The sequence below is a fragment of the Triticum urartu genome, chromosome 4 (assembly GCF_003073215.2).
Source record: "Triticum urartu cultivar G1812 chromosome 4, Tu2.1, whole genome shotgun sequence".
In the NCBI taxonomy this organism is placed as follows: Eukaryota; Viridiplantae; Streptophyta; class Magnoliopsida; order Poales; family Poaceae; genus Triticum; species Triticum urartu.
The window spans coordinates 350,916,233-350,926,402 of record NC_053025.1 but is presented as its reverse complement, the minus strand read 5'-3'; the positions used below and the strand labels follow the sequence as shown (position 1 = coordinate 350,926,402).

The 10,170-nt window shown below is 46.5% G+C and overlaps 1 long non-coding RNA gene across 1 annotated transcript; it reads right to left on the bottom strand.

Annotated features, from left to right (window-relative positions):
* Positions 1-662: 662 nt before the first annotated feature.
* On the bottom strand, positions 663-2,639 carry LOC125553849. Its single transcript, XR_007304231.1, has 2 exons — positions 1,386-2,639; positions 663-1,288 (listed from the first exon to the last, which is right to left on the bottom strand). It is a non-coding gene; the product is annotated as an uncharacterized LOC125553849 (long non-coding RNA).
* Positions 2,640-10,170: the final 7,531 nt, after the last annotated feature.

Below are 10,170 nucleotides of genomic sequence, written 5' to 3'. Positions count from 1 at the left end.
TTACATGGTTTCAATGAGAAATCATCATATGTAGAATCAAAGAAAGTTGAACTATCATATAAAGTAAATGAGTCCGTGTGTTGCAACAGGCATACATAGTTATGGTCCAATACCAATTTTGTTTAACATATATCTTAAAGATGCATATTCTATGGTTCAATACCAATTTTGTGTATCAGATGTTTTTATTAGGACTCTTATTATATACATCAGGCATCATTGTCTACCTTTTTTACTGTTGAGTTACTCCTTCCTCCACCCCACATCCCCGTCTCTCTGAGTTGTGCTTCATCTACTATATAGCTTTATGAGATAGCTTGAGCCACTACTTTCAAAAGAAAATGTGAGAACCTCTTTGATGGGAACTCATTTACAACAATCCACTGACCCTTTAGAAATGTAAATATTTCCTCCTACCCTGTGTAGAGTATACAATGTTCACACATGAAAAAATGGGTTTCTGCGTAAAAATATCAAATATATAACTGAAACATTCACGTAATCACATTTACCAAATAACCATACAATAGAGAGGGGTTGATCGACTGTCTCTTCAACTAATAATTGACAGAAATCAGATGGCAAAGAAATACATTCCCAAACTATGATTTTAGGCATGGAATAATATTATTGTTCATCAGATAAAAGAACACGCTACATGATAATGAAAAATCACAATAAATTGATTCATATTCAGCTGCAAACTTGTGTGTGTGTGTACAACATAGCTTAAGAAAAGTTGGAAGAGCTCAATGTGACTAAACATGCGAGACATGGATTGGCATGGTGACTGAAGGAGCAATCTCCACTGATCTGAATACAACACCAACAAATGTTCCCATGTATTGCCAGTACTGGTGCGATAGCAGAGACCTCAAAGTGCTCTTGTTTCTTTCCTTGAAATTACGACTCCCGATAATTTAATTATTTATTTACTGTAGCAAGTGAGCAGATTAGAAAAACAGAGGGAGGACAACTCTATAATCTTATTTATGAAATAACCGGTAAAAATTTCCAGACCACAAAATTCAGATACATGACACTGAGTGGATGAATACCCTAAAGGCTGACCATGGATTATAGTGAACAGTTAGCTCCTTGAAGTGCAGATCCTGCTGAGTTTAGCAACTGACCATGGATTGAGCAAATTTATTACCCTTTTTAATCTGCTTTAGCTTACCATTTGTAATGAAGAAAGTTCATTGGAATTTAACACTACATGGAAAATAAACTGAGCGAGAGTTTTTTTCTCTAAAGCAGACCTGATGCCTTGAGCTCTAGAATGGTACTGCATAAATGTAGACGCAAATGTCAGGCATAAACTGGTTAGTCTTTCATCAAGGAATACTTGATAAAATCAGGCCATTTGCAAGTTGAAAACATACATGTAGAGCCGCACAAGTAGAAGCCCCGTCATCGGAATAATCTGCCAACTTATGTTTCACCTGGATTGGATTGGATTCTGTGTAGATCGCATTTTACTGAATAATCCCCATGAAATCAAATGGACCGTGGACCCTCGCCGACTCATTGGCTGTCAACGCCGGCAGCTTGGAGCAACATGTACACTTGTTCTTAAGTGCAGATCGTACATCAGATACACCTGTTTCTTCATATTGATTTTTCTAAACAGAGGTAAGAGTTTGACCTGAAAATTAGACTGTACCTCAATCCGTCGTATGCATAACATCAAACAAGTTGTTGTCAGATGCTCATGAACAGGGTTCATGGTTTACAAAATATGGATTGTTAGTGAAAACTGAAAGCGCTAAAGAAAGAATTAAGAATGTAGTTTGGCCGTTAAAAATCCATGTAAGTAGATGAGAGGGGTGGGGGTGCATTGCTAGCAGCTAGTTTAGAATCGTCGTTGCTTGTTGCTGCCTCCTACTAGATGCAAGCCACCGCTCATGCGGTCCTGCCTCAAACACATGCGCATGTAGCCAACAATCAGATAGATAGGATAACAAATTAAGGGCAGAGAGCATGAGGATGACAAGAGAAGATGCATCATTTAGCGAGTGCCATATTCAGGTCGCACACACCAGGTTGTCAGTCCAACGCCCCACATCAAGCTTAGTCAGGAGGAGCAGGACGCCCTCCAGCCGGCGGCCCATTCAACCATGGGTCGCAGCCGGGGTGCCGAGGGTGAGCTTGGCCAGTATCCATCCATCCGGCGGCCAAGCAGGCTTGCGTCGCAGCTGAGACATCATGGTCAAAGAAGCCATAAAGAACATGGCTGTGGATGAGCGATGGCAGGCACAGGTGACGTTGGAGAGGAACGTGACCGTGGGAACGCCGGCACAGGCGGCGGTGGTGCGAATACAGCCGTCCGAACGCAGACGTGGCCGGCGATGCTTCTCCATCCATAGAGGGATTCGTCGGAGATTTGAACAACCTCGATGCAAAGGGGTGGATCCGGACTGCGGTGGCTAGCGGTGGCGACGCATAGCGGAGGAGTGGCACAAAGCAGAGGGGCGGCAGACGACGGTTGCCAGCGGTGGCGGCGCGCGGCGGAGGGGCGGGGGCCGGATGCGGCGGCGCGTGGCAGGGGTCGGCGCCGTGTTGGAGCATGGAGATGCGCTCGAGGTGGAGATGGGAGCTAGGCTGTCGCCGTGTTGCATGGGTTCTTTTTTTTCTCTCGCGCACCGGTTCGTGTTGACTTGTTAGGAGGACTGCGGGTAGAATTACAAAAAAGATGTAAGGTCTTCTTTAAAAAACACCGTAACGGTGAACCTAGAGACTCAATTCGTGCTTTATTATTAGGGAGAGATATATCAGTTAGGCTTCAAGTGCGTACTTGTTAGTTAAACCTATGTATAAATTGTGACACTAAACACGACTAGTAAGTAGTACAGTAGCAGTACTAGTATACATCGGTCAAATTATTCATCATGTCCACACATTGAATTGACGTGACAACATGCTGCACGTGAGGTGACACAAGAATCCCGGTGGCGTGTTCGGGTATTCTGGACTTCAGATTTGGAGTACCACTTATCTGTCGAAATCTTTCATCATTCACTTAAAACAGTCGATTGATCATACATTGAGTACCATATAACTGGAATTACCGATGCAAGTTGAAGAAGGATTGGCCCATGCTGCCGGCTGGCGTCAAGTTCGATCCCACGGATCAGGAGCTGATCGAGCACCTTGAGGCCAAAGTGAGTGCTGACAGCGCGGGATTTCAGTCTCTCATCGATTTGTTCATACCAACCATCGACAGCGAGCACGGCATATGTTACACCCAACCTGAGAAACTTCCAGGTAAGACACCGATCGGCCGTCTACTTGCACAAACATATTCCTTTGTTTATAGCTCTATTTTTCTTTTGAGATGCAGACCTGGTGAAGCAATTACAATTTGACAGTTAATAAAAAGTGAAACAAGTGACTACAACATGCCAAAGATGTTTTGAAAATGCCAACTAGGTACACTAAAACCTGTATTCCACAATATTGCAGGGATCACACTAAGTGGCCTAAGGAAGCATTTCTTCCAGCGCAATTCCAGGGCGTTCAAAAGGGGTGCATGGACACGTCGCAAGATACAGTCGGAGTGCGGCATGCACGCGATGTGGCACAAGACTGGCAATACCTTGCCGGTGATGGTCAACGGCCGGCAGACGGGCAGCAAAAAAGGTTCTGGTGCTGCACACCAACAAGAACTTCGACCAGCAGAGGACCAACTGGGTGATGCACCAGTACCACCTCGGGGACCTGGAGCAAGAGAAGGAGCGGGAGCTGGTCCTCTGCAAGATTTTCTACCAGACGAACACTAGGGCCAGGAGTAAAAAGATGAGTTAAATGCACTGGAGGTCCTAAAAGTTTCGTCATTGTCTCTCTTTAGTCCTATTTCATTGAAAATACACCTTTAGGTCCCAATTCTTTCATAAGTGGTTCATCCGAGGTCCTTTTCTTCACTAGCGCTCGCTGACCTGCCCTCGTGGCGCTTTGACCCATGCCACGTCGACACAGGGCCCATTCGCCAGGCGAGAAATTTTGCAATAAGCCCCTCCCGATCTATTCCCCTCTCAGTGGCATCCCATCTCCTCTTTCGGGGCTAATCTGGCGACACTAGAGGTGATCGGCGGCGGCGCCGGCGACGATTTTCTGCACGCAGTGGCGATTTCCGCCATGCGGCGACGAGCGGAGGTGATCTGGAGCGCAATCTGAGAGGGTGCCCGTCAAGATGCCCCCTCTGCGACGGCCAGTGGGCGATCCTCCTCCCTCTTACGGTAAGAAGCCTAATCTTGTCGCTCCTCTGCTCCTATAGTGCTTCTAATCTACAAGGACTGTGCCATAGTCATAGATTACTTCGATTTGCACTGTCACATTTAGGATTCCTAAACCGCATGCTCTGATTTGAGGTTAGGGTTAGGGTTTCAGTTCTAAATTCCAAAAGACCACTTCTTTTGTAATTTTTTTGCTGCAATACATCAATTGAAATTTGACAAATTGTTTCCATTGTAATGATAGGACCAAATGAAGAAGTGTTTTCTATTGAAATCAATTATGGTGAGCTGTTTTGTGGATTTGGGTCGAACAAGTCTTATATTGATGGAAAAAATGAGTATTTTGATGGATGTGAAGTTGAGACATGGTCTCCACTTTGGATCAATGACTTTCTGGTGCAGCTAGGATATGATATGGCCCAGTGTAATGTTTATTGGCTGCTCCCTGGTATGAATTTGAATACAGGACTACGGGTTGTTGACAGGGATACAGACACACTTAGCATATCTACTGTTGTTCCTAAGTTTCAGCATTTTCAGCTATATTTTGATCACAAAGAATTAACTGGTAACATAGGCTTTGATGATGTGTGCATAACTGGATCTACAGAGCTTCCACCAGTGCTTAGTCCAACAAAGCATGGTGTGAGCTTTGTTGTTCTACATGTCAATGCATTCTTGTGAATGTTTCAAAAGCTAATCAGCAATGCGGATGATCGCCATCATTGTGGACGATCGCCGCGACCGTCCGCATTGACCAAAAATAAGCTATTCAAGAATGCTGACGATCGCCGCGATCGTCCATGAAACCAAAAATAAGCTAACCATCATTGGGAACGATCGCTGTGACCGTCCACGTTGACCAAAATGAAGCTATTCATCAATGTGGACGATCGCCGCGACCGCCCGCGAGACAAAAAAGAGTAAAAATAAGCTAACTTTCATTCAAATCAAACACTTCGTTTAGATCAAAATGCTTCCAAATTCTCAATCTTGCTTTTCAGTTCAGATTAAACACTTCATTCAAATAGTTCATCCTAATAGCGCTTACATGTACTTCATTCATTTCAGAGCCACTACATAAACCATCATAGCCAACAAAGTGACAATACAAAACAAGAACATCCTAACTAAGCAGATCAGATCATCTAGCTTCTTCACAACATCAATCATCACACCAGTGCAAATCTTCTGGACTTCAACACCTCTTTCTTCTTCCTCCTTTGCCTCTTCACTTTCTATGTCGCCCAATGAATGACCAGAGATACCTCCAGATCTTCTTGTTCTTGCAATAGATATGTGGCCTTTCTTAACCAGAAAATCAAAATAGTTATCTGGGCCATCTTCCCAGTAGTAGTGCTGGCATGGATTTGTTCCAACCTGGACGAATTTGACACATTCAGAAAAAGAGAAATGGGATAGAATCAAAGATAAAGGCTTCAAAACATCAAACTCTTGGTTCTTACACGATGGTTGGGGCACTTGTGGAACACCCATCCAGGGTTGGCAATAGATTTCGAACGGAGCACAATGGTGTCACGGACATGGCAGCAAGGACAAACCACGAGCGACAACATACCAGACGAAATTGGAGCTTGTACCGGCAGCAACGACGATGCTGACGACGACGCTACCATGCTCCTCTTCTTCAACTACTTCCCCGCCGAGGAGCTTGAAGTGCCGTCCATGGCTAGGGTTAGGGCACGGGAGAGACAGAGAGGGATTTGGGGAAGAAATAGAGCAAGGGACTGGGGAATGTGAAGAAGAGTGTTTCTAGGGGGTTTTCTGTAAAAAAGAGCAGCCTCCGCAGCCCCTGTGTCGATGTGGCGTGGGTCAAAGCGCCACAAGGGCAGGTCAGCGAGCGCTAGTGAAGAAAAGGACCTCGGGTGAACCACTTATGAAAGAATTGGGACCTAAAGATGCATTTTCAAAGAAATAGGACTAAAGTGGCACAACGACGAAACTTTTAGGACCTCCAGTGCATTTAACTCTAAAAAGATTATAAGTTAGTTTGGTATTAGTAGTTGTACTACCTTGTCGTTCGCAAGTTGGTATTGTTGTTAACGATCTTTTGGTATGAACTTGCATTTGCTTCCAACCATCATGCCGAGGGTCGACGTGGATATAAAGCTGAATCATTTGTTTCAAAACAAATTTTCAGGCACCTGATTTTTACTTGATGGGTAGCATAAGCACCCGCCGTTCGAATTCCCAGTTCTCCAATTTTTTTGAAACAAGTCCATGCACTTATTATCACGATAAAAAACAATATCCGTGCTGCATCCTAGTTATCAGTTTGTACTTGCAGAATTCTCTCGTTTATTGAGCACGTATATTGTTTTTTCAGGTCGAGCAAGTTTCAACTGGGTTGTAGATTGCCCAGGGTTGTTTTTTTTAATAGGCCCAGCCCATGACGACAACGGGGCACTAAGATCCAGGAGGTATCTACTGGCCTCTGGACCGCCAGCATTAGTTATATTTTGTCTTACAACATCCGCATGCAGTTTTTTTACTGAATCAAACACACAGCCCAGTTTTATTTTCCTCTAGAAACGCATGTCATACATCTGTTTTCTAATCTCTACCTATAGTTTTATTAGTTCATATACATGTATCATTATATTGAAAACACATAAAATTTGCTTTTCATATTTACATCCTTATTTTTGTTGTTTTTTCCCGCCCAACGCTGATTTTTTTACCACTGGTTTTCCCTTAAACCAACTAAATTGTCCCACTTCTTATTTGCTTACAAAACAAAAGGATTTTTTTGGCAAACCAATAAGTTCTTAAAAAATGTTTATCATTTCGGGATTACAACAGTTCGGACTCCATGGAAATATGCAAAATAAGGTTGGAGTTTTTGACCGTGGTCCTGGGCAGAAAATGGGTTGGAATAAATTACTTAAGAATTAGCAAATGGGCTGTAAATTATAAAAAATAGCAAATGGGTTTTAAGTTGTCTACCACAGATTTGGAGGCTGACTTGTGGCCTACTAAGTTCATGCGTACACAAGGTTTCTCAAAAGAAACTTAGTCAACAATCGACTCTACTAGCGTTAGACCGTTAGATGTCAATCTAACGACAATGGTGCTTCTTCAGTCTATGATCTTCCTGCCCCAGCCGCCCAAACCAGCGCCATCGGAACCGCCTGCTCCCGCCTCTCGTGGCCGGCAGTGTAGCCGGGAAGGCCTCACGGCCCCATCATACTCGCATCCCTAGCCTGTCTATCCCTCTACTTACCCACACCTCCTGTTATTTTCCGGCGACGGCAGCCGAACCAGTCAACCCTCGTACTCTCCACTGCGTGGGTAGCCACTGTCGTGTCTTCCCCGGCTCCATGTCATTCCCTTCGTAGGTCTCGCCGTCGTCCATCGCCCTGGTGCTCTCGGCGCAGTGTGGTCAACGATGTCCATCCAATGGTCGTAGTGCTTCTTCAACCTCTGGTCTTCTTGCCCCAGCCGCCCAAAGCAGCGCCGGTCGTGCCGCATGCTCCTACCTCCCGTGGCCGGCTGTGCTGCCGCGGAGGCCTCACCGTCTCCATACTACTCCCATCGTTGGCTAGGCCATCCCTCCACTCACCCACTCCCCCTGTTATTCTGCGGCGACGGCAGCCTAACACCGCAGCCGAACCAGTGAACCCTTGTACTCCTCTCCGCGTGGGCATTCACTTCCGCGTCTTCCCCGGCTCCGCGTTGTCCCCTTCCTAGGCCTCGCTGTCGTCCACTGCCGTGGTGCTCTCGGCACGGCATGGTCAATGTGGTCAACGACCGACTTCCATCGGAAGAGTACTGTACATGCAGAGGCTGACAGCTAGGTCCACGGCAGCCGCAAGGAAGTGCCTCCTTATTACGCGCAAAATAATTATTCCTCCACCTGACAGCAGGGGCCCACCAGACAGGCCACCAGTATTTTGTGGAAAAAATGTTTCCCGCCCCCACTACTGGGACCCACCGGATGGGCCACTGTATTTTGCAAAAAAAATGTTTGCCCCTGACTGCTGGGACCCACCGGACGGACCACCGTATTTCGTGAAAAAAACGCCCCCCCGCTGTCAGCTCGGACCCACCGGAAGTGCCTCCTTATTACGCACAGAAAAATGAATACTCCCCCTGCTAGCTAGGACCCAACCTGGTGGGAGGCTGACTTGTGGGCCTACTAAGTTGACGAGGATGGAGGGCTTTGTCAACTTAGTCAATATGAACGATTCTAGCTCCAGTGACCGTACGATGTCCATCCAACGGCCGTAGTGCTTCTTCAACCTTTGGTCTTCTTGCTCTAGGCGCCCAAAGCTGCACCGGTCGTGCCGTGTGCTCCTGCCTCTCGTGGCCGGCTGTGATGCCGCGGAGGCCTCACCACCCCTACTACTCCCACTGCTGGCCCATGCTATCCCTCCACTCACCCACTCCCCCTGTTATTCTGCGGCGACGGCAGCCTAACACCGCAGCCGAACCAATGAACCCTTGTACTCCTCTCCGCGTGGGCATCCACTGCCACGTATTCCCCGGCTCCACATCGTCCCCTTCCTAGGTCTCGCCGTCGTCCACCACCGTGGTGCTCTCGGCGCGGCGTGGTCAATGTGGTCAACGACCGACTTCCATCGGAAGAGTAATTTACGTGGAGAGGCTGACAGCTGGGTCCACGGCCACAGCCTAGTTTTTTTTGATTTGCCAAGTAAGTCGCTTTGTCAGGCCTATTGGGCTGCAAATCTTTCGACACGAGGAGAGCTTCATTCGGCTGGCCAAGAAAATGGCCCATCAGTAATGAGAAATGGGTTGTACATTTTTAAAACACATCAAACCGGCAATTATTTGAAAATATCTTTTTTTCATTTCAAGATTTTAAATTACATTAATTTTCATGCGTGGATAATTTGTTGGATTTTATATTGATATACATTTATTTTAAAATCAGTTTAAATGTGAGTCGAAATTTCGGGATTAAAAACAGTTCAGACCGCACCGAAATATGCAAAATTTTGTTAATTTTTTAACCGTGGCCACAATATGGGCTGTAATGCTAACAAAAAGAATATGAGCTCCAAAAAAACCTTAAGAATTAGCAAATGCACTGTAAATTATTAAAAATAATGGCAGATGGGCTGTATGCTATTTTCCACAGATTTGAGGCTTTCCTAAAAAAAGGTTGACGCACAAGCAATGACTGTTGGATGTCCATCGAACGGCCATCGTGCTTCTTCAATCTCTGCTCTTCCTGCTCCAGCCGCTCAAACAAGCGCCGATGGGACTGCCTGCTCCCTCCTCCCCGTGGCGGCTGTGCTACCGCGCAGGCCTCACCGCCCCACCGTACTCCCATCGCTGGCCTAGCCATTTCTCTACTCACCCACACCTGCTGTTATTCTCCGGCGACGGCAGACGAACCAGTAAACCCTCGTACAGTCGTACTCCCCTCCGTGTGGGAAACAACTGCCGAGTCTTCCGTGCCTCCGTGTCGTTCCCTTCCTAGGCCTCGCCGTCGTCCACCGCCCTGGTGCTCTCGGCGCGGCCTGGTCAACGTGGTCAATGGCCGACATGCATATGAAGTGGACTGTACGTGGAGAGGCCGATAGCTGGGTCCACGGCCGCACGCAAGGAAATGCCTCCTTATTACGTGCAAAATAATGATTCCTCCACCTGACATCAGGGACCCACCGAAAGGGCCTCTGTATTTCGCGAAAAAAAAGTTACCGCCGCTGACAGCTCGGACCCACCAGCTATATCTTCGCACGCAAGGAAGTGCCTCCTTATTACGCTCAAAAAAATGAATACCCCCCTGCTAGCTGGGACCCACCTTGGTGGGAGGCTGACTTGTGGGCCTACTAAGTTGATGGGGACGGAGGGCTTTGTCAACTTAGTCAATATGCACGATTCTAGCTCCAGTGTCCGTACGATGTCCATCCAACGGCCGTAGTGCTTCTTCAACCTCTGGTCTTCT